Raw genomic sequence first — 9685 nt, forward strand, 5'->3', positions numbered from 1 at the left:
CCTTCGATGCGGTCTGGCACCCAGCTCTGCTCACCAAACTCTCCTCCTATGGTATACATGGAAATCTCCATGCATGGCTTGTGGACTTCCTCTCTGGTCATAGTCAACGTGTGGCCCTGAATGGGTTTCTCTGCTCACCTTCACTCTTTCATTCCTCTTTTCTTCCGCCTCTGGAACAAACTCCCTCACTCTTCAATCCCACTCCTCCCTCCAGGTCTTTAAAACAGCTGTTCACCATCATCTCTTATCTTCCCCCATCCAAAACCTTGATGTTGCCTCAAAATCCTGTGCCCCATACCCGTCTCTCTCTGTACCCACCGTACCCAGTCATACCCATCTGCTCCTGGACTATGTGTCCTTATCTCCCACCCCTTCCCATTCTACCCCCGCTAATTCACCCCAGATCCACTTTTTTGAAATACGACTTATTTCCTGGAAGTCCTAGTAGTGTCCATGTCTTTTATACCTCTCCCACCTCCCACCCTCTACCCCCTCCCATGCCCCAAGCCCTCTCCCCACAGATCTCCCGATGTCCCTGTTCTCTACTGTTGTACTTGTGTGCTTCCCTCTCTCTCCCCATATTGTCTCCCGCTCCCTTTATCTTATGTTTTATGTGTCAGTTTGTTTTTATGTGATTCATGTTAGCTCTTACACGAGCCTCGATCTTTTATACAAAAAATAAAAAATCGTGCTATGCACGACATATTTCTTGTTTATTCCTTTTTTACCTCGTGTATATCAGCAAACCAACGACTCTGAGCATATACACCACGTCTGCAACAAAAATGTATATAACTCGGTGTTGCATGAATAATTAAATGGGATTCATAGAAAACTTACCCTGCGCAGTCAACTTGTTGCGAGCCAACTCTTATGTTTAACATTTTTTTTCTTTGATCCAATTTGGCTGCCAGACCACGTGAGCCATGACATCATACATTTATATTCTCTAATATAATTGTTGCATAGATCACGCTCAATACATTTCAAACTGATCAGACTAAGCGTTGTCCCTGTCGAATTATGACGTCAATATTATGGCACCAATGACGTCATCGTTAACAACACCTATTCCCCATATGGAGTTCTTTACAATGAGCCATGTTTCAATTTTTCCCATGCAGCGGTTTTGAAGATATAGAGGTGCAACATTTTTCGGTTTTTCCAAGATGGCGCCTGTACCACATGACTTATGACGTCATGATTATCATTAAAATATTCTACATGAGGAGGCGTTCCTATGGTGAAAATTTCGTGCCCATTAGACCAACAGTTGCTGAGAAAAAAGAATTTCACAGTGATCGAATAAGTGTTGTACTTGTCGAATTATGACGTGATAACGAAGGCACCGATGACATCATCATTAACATATCTTATTTCCCAAGGGCAGTACTTGAATATGAGCCATGTTTCTATTTTTTCCATGAATTGGTTTCGGAGATATAGAGGTGCAACCTTTTTCGATTTTTTCCAAGATGGCGTCTGTACCACGTGACCTATGACGTTATAATTATCATTAAAATATTCTACATGAGCCGCACATATCCTGAAAATTTAGTGTCCATCGGACTAGCAGTTGCAGAGGAATTTTTGTTTTATTCATACTGATCAGATCAAGCGTTGTACTTGTCGAATTATGACGTCATAATGAACGCACCGATGACATCATCATTAACATATCTTATTCCCCATGGTGAGTAGTTGACAATGAGCCACGTTTCAATTTTTTCCATTGAATGGTTTGGGAGATATAGAGGTGTAACGTTTTTCCAAGATGGCGTCCATACCACGTGACCGATGATGTCATAATTATGAATAAAAAATTATACAGGCGGAGGCGCTTCTCTGGTAAAATTTCGTGTCAATCGGACCAACGGTTGCCGAGAAAATGAATTGTTAAAATGCAGACACGTACGGCACACGGCACCTCCTCCTGCCTGCAAGAGCTGAGTTTACTTTTAACCCTTGGATGTCGTGATTGGGCCTCGGAGGCCCACAGGGTTTTTTTTTGTTGCAAAAACTGTTGTACAATTTTTTTTTTGGAATGAGCCTCATTTTCACTGACTTTCATGTTGTTACACAAAATTCAGTGACATAAAAAAATGAAGAATTCATTCAGGCTCGTCGGAAAATCTTCATTCTTCACTTTTAACCCGAAAATCCGACACAAATGCAGGCCTGGGGTCTTCGAGGTCCTGCATAAATGTTGTACTGCTATGTTATATCATTATTTTCTTGATAGGAGCCTCATTATATGCTCTGATAACTTGGTTACAAATAATTCAGTGATAAAAATATAAAAATTTTAAAACTTTACACGAAAACATTCGTGGGGCCTCCGAGGCCCAATGGCTGCATAGGTGTAGGATTTTTAACAGTTGTAGACATATACATTCTAAATAAAAGGATTAGTGAATCATATTTTTTGAGCAAATACTCCTCCATGAGCCTCAACGTTTTAGAGAAAAAAAGTTGAAAAACCAAGAACAAAAAAATTTTTTGGCAAAAAAAAGAAAACTATTCATTACTTGTACGGGATTCATCCAACTAATAGGATGAATGATTCACATTTTCTGAGCAAATACACATCCATGAGCATCGACTTGGATTTTAAAAGGATATGAAGAAAAAAAAAACTACGCGATACATCCGTTGGGCCTCATAGGCCAATGGCTGCGTTTATGTAGGATTTTTGACGCCTGCATCTAAGAGTTAAAAGTAATTTCTCTCATTTACCAGGTGTGTCGCAGTTTGTGGTTGGACTTTGAAATCGATTTTCTTTTTAATATTGGTGCATGTGCAAGGTGGAACAGTTGTTGTCCTTCGTATGCTGCATGTCGCTGCGGGTTCTCCCTGCAACTGAAGCCCCAGTATGACAGTTTATAGTTGTTGGGATTCAAACCCAGGATAAATAGCTCAGAAGTGAGAGTACTTATCAGCCAGGTAGCACAGTTAGGATTAAGTGTGTGTCTCGTCTCCGTGAAGAGTTTCCATCTCTTGTTGATTCCCTCTTGTTGCTCTCTTCTGCAAATGTCTTAAGTGAATACACAGATTTGGAAGAATAGTCCGGTCATTAAATAGTTGATGTTCAACAAAATTTGTACAAAAGGTTTCTCGATGGGTTTCACCTCTTTGATACCTCTACTTTAAACAAAAAAAACGTTTACCAATATTTGACATGGGGAACTACCTGAAAATAGGCCAAATCCAAGATGGCCACCATCAAAATTAACCAAAGTGGAAAAATGTCATAAATATGGAATTGATCAAGATAAAAACATGTATGATGAGTCTATTTATATCAGCATATACATATACATGTTATGGAATGTAATTTTCAAGTTCAATGTTACATAAAATGCAAAATGACCACCAAGATTTGACGAAAAATGCAAAATTAGTATATCTACGTGTACATAACTAACGGCATTAGAAAGTGGTCAGAAATCTCTTTCAATTAGCGTATTCAAACCCCTGACATCTATATATTCAATGTTGATGACAAAATTATAATGTCAATGGAACTCTAAAACATGTTCTTATTCACTTTCATTGTTGGATTCAGGTTAATACTACCATGCCTCTCTGCACCTATAATGTCTTATGTCAAATTTGCACAGTGCATCACTATTAGTCAGTGGTGTCACTGGAATCATGAATTTGCCCATTTGTGCATGTTATCCCTTCACAGTGACCACACACCAAGTTACATTTGAGTCCATTTTTCCTGCAGGAGCATGTGTTTTTGGCACACATTCCAGTACAGTTGCATTTAATGATCTTGAGTGGAGATGCAGGTGCAGCAAGTTGATCCATTCTGTGTGGCTTCAAGATAGACTCATGTTGGGTCTTGCAGAGCACCCAGCCCCATTCTGTCGCCTCCATGTTGTTGCCTAGCCAGGCCTGCACTTGGAGGTAGATCCGCTGGCTGTGGAATCTGGCAGCATCTGATGTCGGTGGAAGACGTTCAGGGGGCAGATAGCCGGAGCTTGAAGCAACCTTCTCGGTGAACGTAGTTGCACGTTCAAAATTCGAATCTGAACCATGCTTACAACCATAAATGGTTGCAATGGCCTGATTACCAGATAGCTCAAGTTCCTCACGATTAATATCTGCCACCATGAACAACTCTGCGAATTCCTTGAGGCCACGGTATTTACCCATAGCTGACGTTTTTCCTATGCCATCGGGCTTCGATGTCGTATCACGTCCAGACAGTGCATGAATAAAGAGCAGGGAATGACTGAGGTCAGGGTCAAGTTCCTTCTGCAGGATGGATATATCAATGAGCTTTGTGCTAGTTTGAAGATAGATGGTCTCATGTTTGCTGGGCGTGAAGTGGTGTTGCAGCAGAATGAGAAGGTCAGTGTCATCCCCTACAACTACCACAGGCAGTGTCAGCAATTGTGCAGTCAGTCATTGCGATGTCATAATCAGCATCTCCAGATGAGTGACTGACTTGAATGCCTTCTTTCTTCTCCATCTCAGATCCCAGGAGATGAAGGAATTTCTGTTTGTTTCTCGTGTTTGCCAAAAATGGCTTTTTCGTCATTTTGAGCAACATATCTGGAGTGAAATCCACATCCACTCCCATCTCACTAGCAGTTCTCCTCTGATGAGTGTCATCTTTGGTAGAAGGGCCACTGCCATAGCCATCAAACACAATGTGAGCATTGGTATAGTGGTTGCGCACAAACGCAATATATAGTTGGCAGAGATTGGCATAAGATGTGGACTTGGCCCAGGGCAGGCGCTGTAACAGGGCGCCTCCATCGATGACATAGGTAACACGGATGGGCAACTCCTTTATAACACATGCTGGTACCTTCTTGACTAACCCATTCAGTAGATCAGCCTTAACTGCAAGTCGCATAAAAAGTTTTGTGTCGAACAAGGATGAGGGATAGGAGCACAGCTCATACTGAAACAATGTCTGGATATCAATAGTGCCAATGCCTGCAACAAGGATGCACTGATACAGTTGCTTCGGATCGATCTGGATCTTCTCAACATCAACAGATACATACACTGAGGAAGCTAGGTTATTAACCTGTTGTTTTTTTGTGAATTTGTGTTTTGAAACTGACAGTCCCTCCATAAATACCAGGATAGCAGCACCAACAGTCTCAGCAGAGTCAACGTCTACTGACTCTTCTAGTGCTCTCACTCCTGATGACAGGCTCCGGAGTTCTTTAGAATTCTATGAGAATGGCTTTCTCTCTTCAAGATCATCAATGATGGACTGTAGATCTTTGGTATCACGCTTGAGTTTTGCCTGTGTGAGATCTTTGTGCATCTCCCCTGGACTTGAGATACCTGTTACCTCCTGCATAGCCTTGTGCACTTCACCACATGCAGGCATAGATAGTAGCCAGATCAGACTGGTTGACTCCTCGAAACCACGTCCTCTAGTCAGCCCACCGACTGATTTTACACTGCCCATCAGAACTTGCTCAATATACAGGTCGCTAAATATTCCTGCCCAGTGACTGTCACTGCGACGGAGAACAAACAGTCCTTCCAGAAATTTTTTATAAACAGTGGGGTGTGTCTCCTCCAGCTTATCCATTTTCTCCAGGTACAGAACAAGTGACTTCACGTAGTTGTTGTGGCCTGACGCAGCTCGATATGGAAGCATTTCATGAAGTGACTGAAGATAAAGCTTCCAATTTCCAGTACGAGCAGATCGAATGAGTGAACGGAGGATGCTCACCATATGCATGTACATGATCCAGAGCTAATTTCCGTAGTCTATTGGCATTAGTAATATCAATACAGCCTTTTTCTGTCAACTTTGCATAATCCTGAGGCTTGTCCAGGTTAATTGCCTCCAGGCACAGCACACAGGTAGCCATCTCTTTCTTGTCTCCAGTTGACGCAATCAGTTGAGATCAGTCACCTGAAAATAAGTAAACAGATGTTTCATGATTAATATTAATAAAATTATAAATAATTTCATATTTTCTATATAATTTTATATATTAATTTATAATTAATAAATAATTTTAGCCATTATTAGGCAAACATTTTGTATTTGATTAAAATTTTTATTTCTTTTTCAGCAGTCTACAATCTCTATGTTATCATATCAATCAGCACATATAAACAATACATTCCAATGCATTTATCTTTTCAGGCTGATATACATAGACTCATCATACATGTTTTTATCTTGATCAATTCCATATTTATGACATTTTTCCACTTTGGTTAATTTTGATGGCGGCCATCTTGGATTTGGCCTATTTTCAGGTAGTTCCCCATGTCATATTTTGGTAAACTGTTTTTTTCTTTAAAGTAGAGGTATCAAAGAGGTGAAACCCATCGAGAAACCTTTTGTACAAATTTTGTTGAACATGCAGTAATAATTGTTGTTTAATGACTGGACTAGAAGGGGGTGGTGGTTCAGTGTGGTTCCTGAGCTGTTGTTGGAGCTCTGTCACGTTTTTTTCTCATAGGAAAATGCCACTGGTTGTTGACGTCTATGGTCCATGAGTACCAATTATGGATGGTGGATTTACCTCAAAGTGCATATTATTTGCAAAAAAATCTCTTGGGATGGCTCAAAAAAATACAAAAGACAAATTGCACTTTTCCACTTACTGTGTCCATTGTTTATCCATAATATCATGCTCCATTATCCGGCTTCGAGCCCACGGAGAATCTCAAACATTGGATTCCCGTGGCGTTGCGACTTTCATTTTCCTGCTGATGTGGATATGCCGCAGCATAGTTCCGGAGGTGCGCACGTAACGGTGGGACTCGCAGGTACAGGACAGAAAGTTTTCACACTCTTGACTTTTTCACATTTAGTTGTGTTGCAGTCTGTATTAAAAATGGATTAAATTGAGATTTATTTTTTTTGTCACTGATCTACACATAATACCCCATAATGTCCAGATGCAAAAAATTTTAACCAAATAATTAAAAATGAAATACAGAAATATAGACTTTAAATAAGTATTCAACCCCCTAAGTCAACACTTCAAAGAAGGGCCTTTGGCAGCGATTACTGGGTCGAGTCTTGGGCATGTCTGTATTGGCTTTGTACATCTGGATTTGGGAAGTTTCTCCCATTCTTCCTTGCAGATTTACTCAAGCTTTGTCAAGTTGGATGGTGAGCGTCGGCGAACAGCAATCTTCAAGTCTTTTCACAGATTTTAATGGGATTCAAGTCTGAGCTTTGGCTGGATCGCCCGAGGTTCACGCTCTTGTTCTGAAGCCATTCCAGTGTTGATTTGGCTGCATGCTTGGGGTCATTGTCCTGTTGGAACGTAAATCTTCACCGCAGTCCAAGGTCTTTTGCACTCTCAAGCAGGTTCTCCTCAAAGATTTGCCTGCATTTGGCTCCATTCATTGTTCCCTCTATCCTCACAAGTCTCCCAGTCCCTGCCGCTGAAAAGCATCCCCATAGCATGATGCTGCCAACACTACGCTTCATGGTATGGATGGTGTTAGATGGCTGATGAGCTGTGCTCGGTTTCTGAAGGCACTGTACAAACGTTACATGGTGTAGCACTGGACGGAGAAAGGTTGTTTTTTTTCAGAATGGTTGAGTGTAGGGAAGCAGTGATGTTGCTCTCCCGATGGTAGCTAAGAGTGCTGTGCTTGATATTCATGATCTTGTGCAGTTTGCAAGCACATTCAATTTGTTAGGCACATAAAGAGCACAAAACAATTTGTATTGGAGATGCAAGTGGCGAAGGTTGGGTATGAAAGTGATTTTTTTTGTGTGTACTAAGTCGAGGATCCCTGGTGTTGGGCTAGCGGCTAGGGTGCCGGCTTAGGATCCTAGGATCCTGGGTTCGAATCTCGGTCGATCGCCGAATGAATGCCAGGGGGGTTGACTCAGCCTGTCATCCTTCCGAGGTCGGCTAATTGAGTACCAGTTCACTGGTAATTCCCTGTTTGTCGTTGAAGGCGGCAAAAAGGGTTGGCGTCAGGAAGGGCATCCGGCCGTAAAACATTGCTTCAAAAAGGGGACCAAAAAACAACAACTACCACGGTCCCCGAAAAGGCCAACCCCCGCTTTGCGGGGGAAAATGGCCTCTAAACGGTGGTTTTTTTAAAGTCGAGGATCGTGTAAGAGCTAACACATAAAACATTGAATAAAGGAAGCAGGAGCTAAGAGGGAGCAGGAGACAATATACATACATATAAATATTTATTTTTGAGTACAAGATCGAGGCTCGTGTAAGAGCTAACATCAATAACAAAAAAACAAACGGACATAAGACAAAATAAAGGAAGCCGGAGACGAGATGGGGAGAGAGAGGGAAGCACACAAGTACAACATTTGAGAGCAGGGACTGGGGAGATCTGTGGGAGGAAGAGGGCTTGGGGGGAGAAGGCGTGGGGGAGGGGGAGGGGGAGGGTGGGAGAGGTATCAAACACAAGGACACCAAGAACTTCCAGGAAAGAAGTCGGTATTTCAGAAAAGTGTATCTGGGGTGAATTAGCGGGGGTAGAAAAGATCAAGGTTTTGGATGGGGGAAGATAAGAGATGGTGGTGAACAGCTGTTTTAAAGACCTGGAGGGAGGAGTGGGATTGAAGAGAGTGAGGGAGTTTGTTCCAGATGCGGGAGTAAAGAGGAATGAAGGAGAGCAGAGAGTCTTGATTTTGGCAGTTTAACCATAAGAGGGTTGCTGGCAGATCTTTTGCGACCTGCAGGAGTATTTGGGGGACAGAGCACAGACAGAGCTGGAGGAGCAAGGCCGGAGAGGAGTCGGTGGAAGACAGAAAGACCACCAACCTGCCTGCGGTGATTGAGTGAAAGGCCTTCGGAGTCAGCTTCATATGGGAGATTCCAATGATTCTGAAAGCTTTGGATTCCACAGCGTGAAGAGGAAGTGCAATTGAACATTTGTAAATGTTGTACCGTCTGCTCCTAATACAGAAAAACTTTTTCAGAAGCGATGAGGAACAATCTCGTTAATATGGGGAAAACAAAGGTCGGCCAATGGACAACATGGAGCTAACGGTGCATCGTCCGCAAGTTGCACACCCTTCCTGTTTACACACCTTCAACCATTACGCAATTAGCTAACAGACGCGCGATCATTGGCAAACGATCAAGGTAACACGATGGTCGACGTGATGATGTGCTTCAGGTCGAAGACCATTGTGGATCGACGAGGTGCTGTCCCCGGGGATTGACGCGCACGGCCCTGCCTATGACCGCCTCGAGCCTTTGGTCTGTGGTCTTGTGGACCACCTGATGTAACGCTGGTCATTTAATGTGGCACATGGCCGTGATGGCAAGTCCACGTGAGTTCACCAACAACAGCAGGTAAACACACTCTTTGCAGGTAATTTGTTTAATTGATAATGGCTTTCCCATGAGAGCTTAATGGATGAAGCAACATTTGCTCTCCATGAACGCAGCATTGCCGGTTACTCTCTCCTTGAAGCAGGCCATCATTTCCTTGTACAGGTTCCAACATGGTCCCTAACCTAACCCTAACCCTAACCCTAACCCTAACCCTAACCCTATCTAAGCCTAACCCTAACCCTAACGATAACTCTAACCCTAACTAAGCCTAACCCTAACTAACCCTAACCATAACCCTAACTAAGCCTAACCCTAACTAACCATAACCCTAACCCTAACCTTCTAACCATCGAGTTGTGACATCGACTGTCCAGTTAAATGCTGACGATGAATTCACCTTCCAGGCACAAATC

The sequence above is a fragment of the Myxine glutinosa genome, chromosome 5, assembly GCF_964187855.1.
Source record: "Myxine glutinosa chromosome 5, kmMyxGlut1.1, whole genome shotgun sequence".
Classification (NCBI taxonomy): domain Eukaryota; kingdom Metazoa; phylum Chordata; class Myxini; order Myxiniformes; family Myxinidae; genus Myxine; species Myxine glutinosa.